This window comes from Bubalus kerabau, chromosome 9, assembly GCF_029407905.1.
Source record: "Bubalus kerabau isolate K-KA32 ecotype Philippines breed swamp buffalo chromosome 9, PCC_UOA_SB_1v2, whole genome shotgun sequence".
NCBI classification, from domain to species: Eukaryota; Metazoa; Chordata; class Mammalia; order Artiodactyla; family Bovidae; genus Bubalus; species Bubalus kerabau.
In genome coordinates, this window is record NC_073632.1 from 50,695,215 (window position 1) to 50,709,275 (window position 14,061).

Here is a 14,061-nt window from a genome sequence, read left to right on the forward strand (position 1 = left end):
GCCATGTGCAAACAAGCACAGAATAATGATGGGAAATTCAGGGCCTTGCAGACTATTCCAATAAAAATAGGTAAAGGTGGCCTGGGGAGGTTAGTTAGAGAGAGGAAATCAGTGAGTTTGAGTTCAAGGATGCTAATTAACATCATCAAAGTGGAATGGAATTCATATTGAAGGTTTTCTTTTGTAGATTAGAAATAGGAAAATTTTATTTATCTTTCTTTGAAGTAAGAAATATCCCAAGTATATATACATGTAAAAACTACCTTTAAAAAAATACATATTTTAAGAGGTTTAGAAGTGAAACTGTGAGTAGAATATAAAAGCATTAAGATACTCTGGGGTATATTTCATTGGTACCTTTACTCACAACCTGTCTTTCATATTGTACCCAAGGCATGTGTTAATGAGCTAATGAAACAGGCCATGTCATGTTTTATTGTTTGCTGGGCATCTGTTCAAGCTTATATCACTCACATATCCAAGACTTTGAAGATGCTGGTGGTGGTGATAATAAATACCTATAATTTTAATAGCATCCTTTTTTCATAAAACAGACACAGTCTTAAATCATTTGTTGCAAATAAAAATTTAAGGCTATTGAATATAGTTTAAATGTTTTTTGTTATGAAATGTATCAAGCATACCAAAGAGTGTATATGGCAGATACATACAGTTTAAAGAATGAAAATAAAACACCTAGCTGCCCATACCACATTTAAGAAATAGTGCTGTCTATATTTTTTAATCCACAAAATGTTTTTATTTAAAGGAAAAAATAGCACATATATCATGAAGTAAGCATGTTAGAAATCAAATATAGAAGTATTAGGTTAGATAGGCAAAGGTGAGAAAGCAAAAGTTGATATAGAGAAGGCAGAAAAGTTGTTAGTGACTAAGAAAACTAAGTGTATATAATGGCCTTTTTGATTAAGCAGGCTCTCAAGTTTAGAGTGGGTATGGTTGGTGAGTGTTTTTATTGTTTAAATTGAATTTGTGCACCATTTAGAGGTACTCCAGGTCACTCACTGACAGCTATTGCAGCAAACATCTTAAAAGGCAGTTTATTTGCCTGAGAGATGAAACATCACTATTAAGCTTGTAAATTGTTTAATAGAATACCATTTTGATCACAGGACAAGAACAGACCTTTTAAAAAATGAAGCTCAAGCCTTCAATTACCATCTATCTATATGTCAGTAAGTCCCAAAGTAATCTCCATCCCAGTTCACTCCTGAGCTCTGGAGCTGAATATTTTGTTGCTTATTCAATATTTCCATCTGGTGATATCCCACTCGTCTCAGACTCAGTACTTATAAGACCAGATATATGATCTTTCTCCCCAAACCCACTCCATTATCCTCTGTCTTCACGAAGGGCACCACCATTCATCCAGATTTTCAAGTCAGAAACTTATGAGTCATCCTTAATACTTGTTTCCCTCACCACGCTTGTCCCCATGACTACCTTAGTCCATCTCCTATATCCTCAGCTTAGCCAGAAATATAACTGGGAGAGAGCAGAGAAAGCAAGTTGGTTTCCTCAGCTCCCTCTTCAGCAGTAGACTATGGTAGTTAAGAACAAACAATAAAAGGCCTCAAATTCTTTATCTTTCCTCCCATCACTTCCCATCAAATGGTATGGATCTATGACTCTTTCCCTTGAACCTCAGTAGGATTGTGAGCCCCTCAATCGATCAGAGTACAGTAGAAGTGACACTACCTGAATTCCCAGTCTGTGCCAGGAAAGGGTCTCTTAGAATACTCACTCTCTTGAAACACTCCCTCTCACCACTCCCCACCTCAGAACCTAAGCACCATGAGTGAGAGACTGAATAAGTGCGCCAGTCATCCATCCCAGGCGTGCCTGATTGATGTATGGGTGAATAAGCCATTTTATTGGAAGTAGATCCCGGGTAGTTCAGCTGTTCTAGCCCCAACCCTCTGGGGCTAGATTCATCCCCAGCTTTTTTAGGTCTTCCCAGCTGAGACCCCAGACATCATGAAGCAGAGTCAGATCTTCTCTGTTCTCTTCCTGAATTCCTGACCCACAGGATCTGTGATCATAGTAAAATGGTTGTTGGTTTTTGCCACTAATTTTTGGGTTGGTTTGTTATACATAAATAGATAACTAGACTATAGATCTTTTCTACGTGCTTGTTGTTAAGACAATGCTGAAAAGACGTTGGGAGGAACAGTATAAATATACTTTCAAAACTTCACTGATTGAATCCTAAGGTTTAGAGAGAAGTCAGTTGCTCTAGTCAGCTCTGGCTGCCATACCAAAATATCACAGCCTGAGTTGACTTAAATGACAGAAATTTATTTACTAACAGTTCTGGAGATGAGAAGTCCAAGATGGAGGTTCTAGAAATTTGGTTTCTGATGAGAACTGTCTTCCTGGTTTGCAGATGACTGCCTTTTCACTGTGTGCTCACGTGGTAGAGAGCCCAGCAAGCTCTCTGGTATCTCTCCTTATAAGAACATTAATCCACACTCTTACGACTTCATTTAACCTTAATTACTTCCTTACCCTAAATACACTGGCAGTTAGGGCTTCAACTTGTGAATTTTGCAGGGACACATACATCTGGTCCATAAGAAGTCAAGAGCAGTACCTGGGAGGGGGTTTGGGGGAGAATGGATACATGTATATGTAAGGCTGAGTCCCTTCGCTGTTCACCTGAAACTACCACAACATTGTTGATTGGCTATACCCCAAAACAAAATTAGAACTTTAAAGTTTGAAAAAAACAAAAAGGGCAGTACCTTGTTGATGCCCTTACTGGCCCACCGTCGATGGCACAAGTTGCAGTCTAGCTTTACCCCATGCCTCCCGCTTTTGCATGGTCCACAATGTCATCCTCTCTGGCCTGAGCAATTTCTATAACTTCTTCCTTCACCTCCATGTTTACAGTTCTCCCATCCGCTAGTCTTTCTCCATACCACCAGAGATCTCAAAATGCAAATCTGATGCTGTGGTGCCTTCATCTCAACCCCCAGTAACATCCCATCACTCTGTGGATAAAGACTGAAATCCTGAACATGACCCAGGAGACCCTGCATAATCTGACCCAGTCTATCCCTCCAGCCTCTCATCTTACCATTTGAACCCTCACTGTCTACATATCAGCCCCAAGAGCCTCTCTCCTACCTCAGACTTACCATTCTCTTTTGTGTGTGCAGTCCTTGCAACCTACTATGCAATCCTTGCGTACCTCTTTACTTTTACTAAATTATCCCTTATTCATCCTTCCTGTGTCAGCTCAAGTGTCACTTCCTCACGGAAACAGTTCCCGAAAGCCTCAGTCTCAGTCAGGTACTCTTATTGCTGTTGTCATAAAAGTATGTTCATTTTCCCCATTGAAGGTGTCTCAGTTTGGAGTTACATGTTTATCTGTGTGGTTATGATTGTCTGACTTCCCTTCTAGACTATAAACTATGAATGCAAGGATGCTCTGGTTTTCTCAGTGGTGTGAACACCTAAAACAGGGCCTTATATGTAGAAGATACTCAGTAAATAAACAAATAAATGGAGGAAATACAACTGGTTAATCAATGAAATTGCTTCCCACTTTAAATGAAATGCCACTTTTCACCTGTTAAATTCACAAGTAAAACTATCCTACTCAGTGACAAGACAGTCTCAAACTTAGCCGGTCAAGGTACGTATCAGAAGAAACTTTCTGTAAAACAGTTTGCAGAATGTTTAAGAAATTTTAAAATGTTCAGGTATGTTTACCTAGTGATTCTAATCATAGACTCTGTCTGTAGTAGCCAGCTTCCAAGATGGCCCCCAGTGAGCCGCACCGCCTAGTATTCCTTGTCTTACTCCTTCTCATACTGTGCTAGGTTGGTCTGTATGACGAATAGCATACCACAGAAAGACAGTGTGTCACTTCCAAGATAGGGTATGAACGATTCTGGAACTCCCCTCCTGGGTGTGCTCTTACTCTACTAGATCATTTGCTCTGGGGAAGCCAACTACAATGTCAGGTGAGCCACCCTACAGAGCGGCCCAGGTGGCAAGGAACTAACACCGACTGTCAACAACCACCTGAACGAGCTTGGGCGTGGATTATCCAGCCCCTTTAAGTGTCTGCAACCCAAGCTAACAGCTTAACTGCAATCTCCTGAGAAGTCCTGAGCCATAATCAGCCAGCTAAGCCATTCCTAGATTCCTGACCCTCAGAAACTCTGAGATAAGAAGTGTTTGTTGTTTTAAGATGCTGTGTTTGTGGGTAATTTGTTATGTGGCAATAGAATACTCCATCCTAAGGAAAAATCTTAAAATGTTTTAGTAGTTTGTTAATGTTGGCATATGCAGACTTTATATAGTATAAACATTTTTCATCTTAAGGAAAGAATTAATTCATGGAAATGCTTTCAGTTGCCAAAGAATGGGAAATCCAATTAAATAGATATAAAAGTAAGGAAACACATTTTACTCGAACTGAACATGCAGAAGCAATCAGGCATCAAGGGACAGTTAACAAGACAACTCCAGATATCAAGGTTTTTCCTCTCTGTTCTGCTTCCTAGTGTCCTCTTTATTATCAAGCGGTTTGGCTATAATAGTCCTGAGTGTGGCTCATCAAGACAGAGCACCTTCCACAGGTGCCACTTTTGTCTGGATCTCTTTCTAGGAGTTCTGCAGTAGACTTTCCTTATGTCTTATTGCCTAAAATTGGACCACATGCCCATTCCTAAGTTAATCGTTGGCAACAGCAGTGACTGCCTGAACAAAATTAGGGTTCGTTAGTAAGGAGGGAGAGGAAAGTAGATCCTTGATGAATGACGGTCAAGCCTCTCATTTCCCACTGGCTACCACTTTATGTCATCCTGCTCACCTGGAGTATAACTTCACCCTTAATGGATATCCCAGTTGTTGCCCCTCCAGTCCAAACTGCCTCTGAAGCAGCCCGTGTGATTGCACATGTAGTCATATAATTTCCTGCTGAAGTCAGTCTCCTAGCACCTAAATAATAAGATACAACCCTCTGGACCTCTTACCTACCTAACTAGTCTTGTCCTTCACCTCCTTTTTCCACTGTCTGCTTCAGCAATATGGAACTAATACTGATGCCCTAAAGGCATTCATACCTTATTTTCCTGGCTAATTCCAGGTTATTATTCAGAACCAGATTCAGCTAATAGTTCTCACACTGAAGCCTTCCTTGGTAAAACTAGTTACTCCCTTCTCTATACTGTAAGCATAGCTTTCTTTTCATAAAACCAAACTGTTTCCTAAGTACTGTCTTTCTCCCTTGCTGAACTTCTACTAAAGGTCAAGGGGGAATACCTAATTCTCAAATCTATGATGCCTGGCATAGTAAGCACACACAAAAAATTAATTAAACTGCATCTGCTGCACATTTACATGGTATGTCAAACACCGTCATATACTGTACATCTCAAAGCAAGCCAAGTTTCCCTTTGGTGCTGTTTGCTTATCTCAAAGAATTAATCAATCAGCATTCCCTACTGCCCCTCTGAGCAACTCCTCGGAAGACTGTCTGCTGCCCTCTAGCTATTCAAAGCTTTCCCCATCTGAAGGCTACCCCTTGCTGGAGAATTTGAGCTGTCAAGTTTTCCTTCTCCATCCTGACCCGTCTTCATCAGAATCTTTCCCATTCATCTCAGCAAGAACTGACTGGTGGGGAGTACAGGAAGGGGCTGGCTACACCTAGACCAAAGAATTCCTGACATTTAAATTCCCTGACAACCCTGCTCTCTAATGTGTGAGGAAAAGCTTAATACTTTATTATATAGGAGCACTTCTTAAAACAGACTTTAGTTATACATTTATCACATCTTATCAGTTTCTCTCCCATGATTTACATAGATACCTACTTTACTACCTCCAGTGTGACCGGATTGTAAATCAAAGCAAATTATTACATTCTATTAGATGATGCTGTTAAAATATTATACTTTTTCCCTCTTCCTCAAGATTCCTGAAAAAAAATACTATGATATGTACTGTTTCTAATCTTGTTACTTATATGCTTTGGATTCTTGGAACTTTTAATTTATATTATTAGAAGACTTAATTACAGGTTTAAAATTCTTTGTTGATACATCAATGAAACATGTCATTTACTCATATATAAACCTACTTTTTAAACTATCGAAGATATTTTTAAGTATTTCTATTACATATTAAACAAGATAGAATCTAAGTGCTAATATAATAATGAACATGGAAATGTCATCACATATTGTTGGCTCCCAGGAAATAGGAGATTCTGTTTTCCCCCTTGCTTCCTTCTTATCCCTAAATTTAGAGAGTCTTTATTAAAATTTTCCTTGCCTTTTTTTTTTTTAAATAAGGCTAGTAGGGACTTTCCTGTTGGTCCAGTGACTAAGACTCTGCACTCGCAATGCAGGGGGTTCAATCCTTGGTCAGAAACTAGGTCCAACATGCTGCAGCTAAGATCATCTCCTGTCACTAAAACCAGCACAGCCAAATAATATTTTTTTTAATTGGGCTGATAAACATTTTGGCTCTTGTTTAGCTTCTTAAAATAGATGAAGAGGCTAATTCAAACCAGACATTTAAGATGGTAAAATGTGACGTTAGAGAATGTGATCTCTCACCAAACCCAAATTTATGCTGCATAAATATATTTTAAAGTTAAATTATAAAGGTAGCAGCTTAGTTTATGAATCTGAAGTAGGAAGCATAAAACAGGAAATATTTGCATTCTTTCTTTAAAGTACCCTTATCACTCTTCTGAAAGTTTGACTTGGCAGGTTCTGGTTGGGGCTTGGACATCTTCCTGGGTCAGTTAGCTTGCCTTTGTTCTGTGACCATGGACTAGACCTTTAATCCCAAGCAGCAGCCACTTTACAAATACACTTTGATCTCATGTAAATAGGTATATACAAATGCATTACTACCATTAGGAAAGCAGCTTAAAGTGCATGTCCCGCAGACGGCTCAGCAGCAGAGCAGAACGTTGTATCTGAGGAAAACCAGTGCCACTATCTTGGGAAACACCTTGCAAGCTTCAGGTTGTGTTTTTGGAACTAGCCTTACCTGAGCAAAAAGGTCAGGTTACAATGAATAAGAGACCTACATTTTTAAATTAATATACTTCAGTCTGACAGTCATTCAGTAGGTATGTTGACATATATTATCTTTCTGAAAAAGAGAAAATCCCATCAACAGTGAATATCAACTGTATATATCTTCCTTCTGTAAATTGCACAAATGTAAGTTGATGCTGTAAGTATATCTGAATCTCATTTACTCTGACTGCATTCATTCATTTCATATCAATTCTATATATCTGATGTATGAAGATACTAATTTGGATATGATTATTAAACCACATCCAAAATTGTGCGTTAACTTTTCCTTTGTAATAAAGCATGCTCTCTTAATGCATACATGGCAAGCTGACAGAAATGGATGGAGGGGCTTTGTTTCATTTGTAACCAAGTTCACGACAGGTAGTAATTTAATATTCAGGGAATAAATTTTCTGATTAATTTAGAATGGAATTACTGATTTATGACATGATTAACTTAAAATAGCAGATTTCAAAAGACTGTACATTAATTATTTCTTGGTTATCTGAATTTGCTGAGTATTTTCAGTGACTGTGTATTATTGCATTAAAAATGGTAAAAGTGATGAATAATAAAATGCCAATCACAATAAGGAAAATATAAAACTGAATCTTTTATTGGAAATCTTCCAAGAATTATTCCGAGATAGAACTCTATCAGATAATTTATCTATTATATTAATATTCACATAGAGATAGATATATAGATGCCATACCTGGATTGTGAGTTTCTTGAGAACAGGCTATTTATTAATAAATATATTCGTATTTATATTACTTTACAAAGAATCTAACTCAGAAACTAAATAAATGTTATATGAATAAATGAGGATGGTATACAAGCCACAAAAAATTAATTTATTAAATGATAATTTAAGCATTTGAGACCAAGAAATGTAAAATTTTATATTCATTACCCTTTTTTCTTTTTTAGCAGCTTTATTGAGATAAATCTTACGTATCATAAAATTGTTGTTCAGTCCCTTAGTTGTGTTCGACTCTTTGGGACCCTGTGGACTGCAGCACACCAGGTTTCCCTGTCCTTCACCATCTCCTGGAGTTTGCTCAGACTCATGTCCGTTGAGTTGGTGATGCCATCCAACCAGTTAGTCTTCTGTCCTCTGCTTCTCCTCCTCCCTTCAATTTTTCCCAGCATGAGGGTCTTTTCTAATGAGTTGGCTCTTTGCAGCTGGTTACCAAAGTATTGGAGCTTCAGCTTCAGCATCAGTCCTTCCAATGAATATTCAGGACTGATTTCTTAGGATGGACTGATTTGATTTCCTTGCTGTCCAGGGGGCTCTCAAGAGTCTTCTTCAACACCACAATTCAAAACATCAGTTCTTCTGCACTCAACCTTCTTTATGGTCCAACTCTCACATCCATACATGACTGCTGGATGTAGCTTTGACTGTAGCTTTGACTATACGGACTATACTACAGCTTTGACATATTTTGACTATATGTCAGCAGAGTGATGTCTCTGCTTTTTAATATGCTATCTAGGTTTGTCATAGCTTTTGTTCCAAGGAGCAAGCGTCTTTAAATTTCATGGCTGCAGTCACCATCCGCGGTGATTTTGGAGCCCAAGAAAAAAGTTTAACCCATTTCAAAATTAGAGTTAGTAATTTTTAGTAACTTTATCAAGTAATACAATCATCACCATAAATCAATTTTAGAAATTTTCTCACACACCTCATTAGCTCCCTCATGGCCATTTACAGTTCCCACCCCGGACCAGGCAAGCACTAACCTCCATTTCGTAAGAATAGAATCATACAGTATGTTGTCTCGTGGATGGCTTCTCTCACTGAGCGTCGTGCTTTTGAGGTTCATCCATAGTGTAGCAGGTGTCAGCACTTCCTTCTCTTTTTTGCGCAGTAGCATTCCATTGAATAGATATATCTGCTTATTAACTTTCAAATTGTTTAAAAGAACACACAATTACTTAAAGTAACAGATAAACACATTTTTGTTCATTTAACAAGCATTTGTTGAAAGTTAATTATGGCCTAAATGATTAAAAATGTGAAGGTGACTAACACTATATCCAGTCCTTAAGGAAACAAGCAAATAAGCAGGCATACAATTCATAGAGAATTAAGAACTGTTTTGAAATATGCATAAGGTTATGTTTGTTTAAAGAGGAAAGTATATGTTGGGGGTATTTGCAAATGCTTCTTAAAGAAGTGATATTTGAACTGGATATGTTCTATTTACTGGGCACAGAGGCCTGAGGAGGAACAGGCCTGGATTGTTCAGCACAGATGCCAGTATGCTTCTGTCTGGCTTATGTTTTAAAAGGATCACTCAGGCAGCTGAATGAACATTAGACCCTAACCTTGTATGTATTTAATTTCAAAAGTGTGGAGGCTTATATGAAGGATTAATTCCTGGAAGTAGGACTGACAGGTCACGGGGCGAATACATTTGTAATTGTGAAAGAAATTATAAAATTTCTATCCAGTTTCCACTCCTACCAGTCATATTTGATAGGTCTGTTTCTTTACAGCCTCACCAACACTGAGTGAAGCCTTAAGGAGATGGAAAGTGTGGGTATTTTTGATCAGAAGCCCCCAAATCAAGATGTTGTCAGGGTTGCATTCCTTCTGGAGGCTCTAGGGGAGAATCCCTTTCCTTACTGTTTCTAGTCTTCACTTTCATTTTTTTGGTTTGTGGCTTCATCCTCCATTTTTTATCCTTGCTACTTCCCTTTTATGAGGATTCTTTTGACTGCATTAGGCTCATCCAGTTATGGGATAATTCCTCCATCTCCGGGAGTTGGTGATGGACAGTGAAGCCTGGCATGCTGCAAAGAGCCAGACATGAATGAGCAACTGAACCAAACTGAACTGAAGATTCTAAGTTTAATCAGAACTGCAAAGTCCCCTTTACCATGTAAGGTGACATTCACAGACTCTAGGGATTAGGATGTGGCTGTCTTTGTGGGGGACCATGATTAGCCAACCATAGGAAGATTTGTCATTCATCTGTGATAGGAAATGCAAATATTTGGTTGGCCAAAAAAGTTGTTCAGGTTTTCCTGTTAAACTGTTATGGGAAAACCCAAATGACCTTTTTTGGCCAATCCAATACTTTTCCTTATTGTCTTTTGTCTTCAGTTATTGTCTGTGGTTCTTTTGTTTTTATTTTTACTATGTGGAGTTTATCCTGATAAATTGTGTGAAATGCAGATCAGTGTTAATGTTTTTCCCAGAAGGTTATTCAGTTATTCTAGCGCCATTTACTAAAAAGTCCAACTTTTCCCTAAAATATATTAAATTCCTGTGTGTAGTTTGATTCCTGGACTTCCTATTTTGTTTCATTGTTTGTCTGTCTAAAGGTGCAAATTTTTAAAAAAATTACTGAGGTTTTATGATTTAATAATCTGCTACCTTACTGAATTATCTTTTTTCTTTAGTAGTTTTTCAGTTGGGTCTCTTGGTTTTCCCCAATATGCAGTTATATTATCTTCAAATAGTGATAAACCCTTCATTTCTAATTATTATACATCTATCCTTTTTTCACCACTTCTATTACATTGTTAAATAGCCATGATATTGTGTTCACCTCTGTCCTGTTCCTAATTTTAGGAAGAAAGGGTCATATGTTTCCCCATAATGTTTGCTAACTTTTGGGTGATCATGTGTGTGCATGTGTATGCACACACACACACACACACACACTTGTCATATTAAAGAAATACACATCTGGAATGAGGGCATTTTCCCCCCCTTATTAAAATAGATCCTGGGCTTCCCTGGTGGTCCAATGATTAAGAATCCACCTTGCAAGGTGAGGGAACCTGGTTCAGTCCCTGGTCCAGGAAGATCCCATATGCAGTGGAGCAGCTAAGCCCATGAGCCACTAGTACTGAGCTTGTGCTCTGGGGCCCACTCGCTGCAACTGCTGAAGCTCATATGCCCTAGAGCCTTAGCTCCACAAGAATGGAGAAGCCACCACAATGAGAAGCCTGCCCATGGCAATGAAAGGTAGCCCCTGCTCCCTGCAACTAGAGAAAGCCCTTGTGCAATAACGAAGACCCACCACAGCCCGAAAAAATTAAATAAATAAATAAATCTTTCAAAAAATAGTTCCAGTTTCTGTAGAAACTTCATTTATTTATTTATTTGGCTGTCCCAGGTCTTAGTTGCAGCACTTGGGATCTTTAGTTGCAGTGTGCAAATTCTTAGGGTGGCATTTGGGACCAAGTTCCCTGACCAGGGATCAGGCCAGGGCCCCCTGCCTTGGGAGCACAGAGTCTTAGCCATTGGACCACCAGGGAAACCCCTGAAAGCTTCATTTTTAGATTAATTTGTGATGGATTAAGCTATCATAATTCAAGTATGTAGTTCTTTTTTTCTATCCACTATTCATTGTCGTGCAATAGTAAAGGCAATAAAAATGCAGCAAGCTTATGAAGTACTTATTTTTCTAAAAGGAACAGGAGGCATTTTCATTTTTATTATTGTACTTTTGGTTATACAGACACTTTAATGATATAAATGTTTATGTCCCCCATAAATCTCACCAGGAATTACTTTTGTTTCTGTTGACTAAGTTAAACAGTCTATAGTAGGATAGAGTACTGGGTACAAGTGGTCCAAAGTAAGATAAAAGACTGTGATAAAAATGCCAGGTCTTAAAAGAGAAACTGGTTTATGCACTAAACATTTTGTGCTTTGGTCTAATATTAACGTGATGTCTGTGTTAAATGACAAAAAGAACCAGTGCTGAGTCACGTTATATTTCCCAGCACTGTATACTTTCTGTCCTACATGACAGTTTTGTCATTGTAAGAGATTTTAGAAATTAAAACGGGAAATAGGATCTTAGGTTATCTTCCTGACCAAAACTGTCTTTCTTGGAATCACAATATTATGATGGTTTTTATGCTCTTGTATCTTGGATGTCATAAGCTGTGTGCAATTTAGGGGATCCTTTCTCATGACAGGAAGGTTCTTCTTTCCTTTCCTGTGATCTGTCCTGTGACTAATCTGTACTATACACTGTGTAAATGGCTAATAAGTCAATTGCAAACCAACTGAACGTACAAATCTTAGTGCTGGTGCTGAAATCTCTTCAGAATAGTCATTGTGATATCAAAGTTTGTTTCAAAATTTGCAACCGTCAAGTGTCGATCAAAACCCAAAGATGAAGCTTTAATGAATTCTCATGCTTTAGGTATGCTGCCTTTTTAGATTTTTTTGGTTCTTTGCTATTTTTACAGTACTGTTTCATTTAAATTTTCTACACGCTAACTTCGTTTATGGATTTGAAATAGGATTGCAGTATATACATTAAAAAAATACATATTTTAGTAAGTTCTTTTTTTTCCCATCAAGAATAGAATGTAGAATTCATCTTTAGTATATCTGGAGAGATAATTTATCTAGGCTTATTAATATGATATATTAACTTTGTACATTTTAAAATCCATTCTCAAATTTCTAAAATTAAATGCTGTTATTTGTCTGTAGTGTTTTATGAAGCAGTCTATGCACTGTTTCTCCCTGTGTGGCTTTTTTGATTATTACACAATAGTAGGTTGCATATTTGTAACTGTTGCTATAAGTGGAACTCTCTTTTTGTTTAAAAGCATATAAAATTGAGAATTTGATCTGACCAATGGTTGAAGATTCCCTTCAGCATGGTGAAAGAGGTGGGGCTAAATCTGAGGTCATTTTTCAATGACCTCTCTGTTTAAGTTTTCTTACTGTTTTTTATTTTGTCACCACATAATGGTGGAAGAAGAAGGATTGCGGTGTGGGCAGCAGGAAGTAAAGTGTTTAGGTTCATTCATCTTTCTGGATTAATGGATGCTTTCTAGTTAGTTTGAGGTTTCAAAGAAACACTGTGAAATGAGCTTTGTTCTACATATGGCTTCATCATTCTTCTCCTCAGGGAGCTCACTGCCTAAAGTAGAGCTGTCCACTAGGATAGCCACCAACTCCTTGTACCTGTTGAGTACTCGAAATGTCACTGGTAATATGCTGTAAGTGGAAAATACACACTGATTTTTAAGACTTAGTATAAAAAAGAATATAAAATATTTTAATAGTAACTGGAAGAAACACAAACTGGAATCAAGATTGCCGGGAGAAATATCAATCACCTCAGATATGCAGATGACACCACCCTTATGGCAGAAAGTGAAGAGGAACTCAAAAGCCTCTTGATGAAAGTGAAAGTGGAGAATGAAAAAGTTGGCTTAAAGCTCAACATTCAGAAAACGAAGATCATGGCATCCAGTCCCATGACTTCATGGGAAATAGATGGGGAAACAGTGGAAACAGTGTCAGACTTTATTTTTCTGGGCTCCAAAATCACTGCAGATGGTGACTGCAGCCATGAAATTAAAAGACACTTACTCCTTGGAAGGAAAGATATGACCAACCTAGACAGCATGTTCAAAAGCAGAGACATTACTTTGCCAACAAAGGTTCGTCTAGTCAAGGCTATGGTTTTTCCTGTGGTCATGTATGGATGTGAGAGTTGGACTGTGAAGAAGGCTGAGCACCGAAGAATTGATGCTTTTGAACTGTGGTGTTGGAGAAGACTCTTGAGAGTCCCTTGGACTGCAAGGAGATCCAACCAGTCCATTCTGAAGGAGATCAGCCCTGGGATTTCTTTGGAAGGACTGATGCTAAAGCTGAAACTCCAGTACTTTGGCCACCTCATGCAAAGAGTTGACTCGTTGGAAAAGACTCTGATGCTGGGAGGGATTGGGGGCAGGAGGAGAAGGGGACAACAGAGGATGAGATGGCTGGATGGCATCACTGACTCGATGGACGTGAGTCTGAGTGAACTCCGGGAGTTGGTGATGGACAGGGAGGCCTGGCGTGCTGTGATTCATGGGGTCGCAAAGAGTCGGGCGACTGAGCGACTGATCTGATCTGATGATTATGTATGATTGTATATGATTATTGATATTGATTCTATGTTTTAGTAATATTTTAGATATATAAGGAGATAAAATGTCATTAAGATTA

General features: G+C 38.3%; 1 protein-coding gene and 1 long non-coding RNA gene across 6 annotated transcripts in view; one reads left to right on the top strand and one right to left on the bottom strand.

Annotated features, from left to right (window-relative positions):
• PDSS2 (decaprenyl diphosphate synthase subunit 2) overlaps positions 1 to 14,061 on the top strand; it is a 280,931-nt gene that overhangs the window by 198,903 nt on the left and 67,967 nt on the right. The window lies entirely within an intron of this gene.
• Positions 1,937 to 3,888, bottom strand: LOC129619850 (uncharacterized). The gene is made up of 3 exons (XR_008698181.1): positions 3,162 to 3,888; positions 2,530 to 2,614; positions 1,937 to 2,053 (listed from the first exon to the last, which is right to left on the bottom strand). It is a non-coding gene; the product is annotated as an uncharacterized LOC129619850 (long non-coding RNA).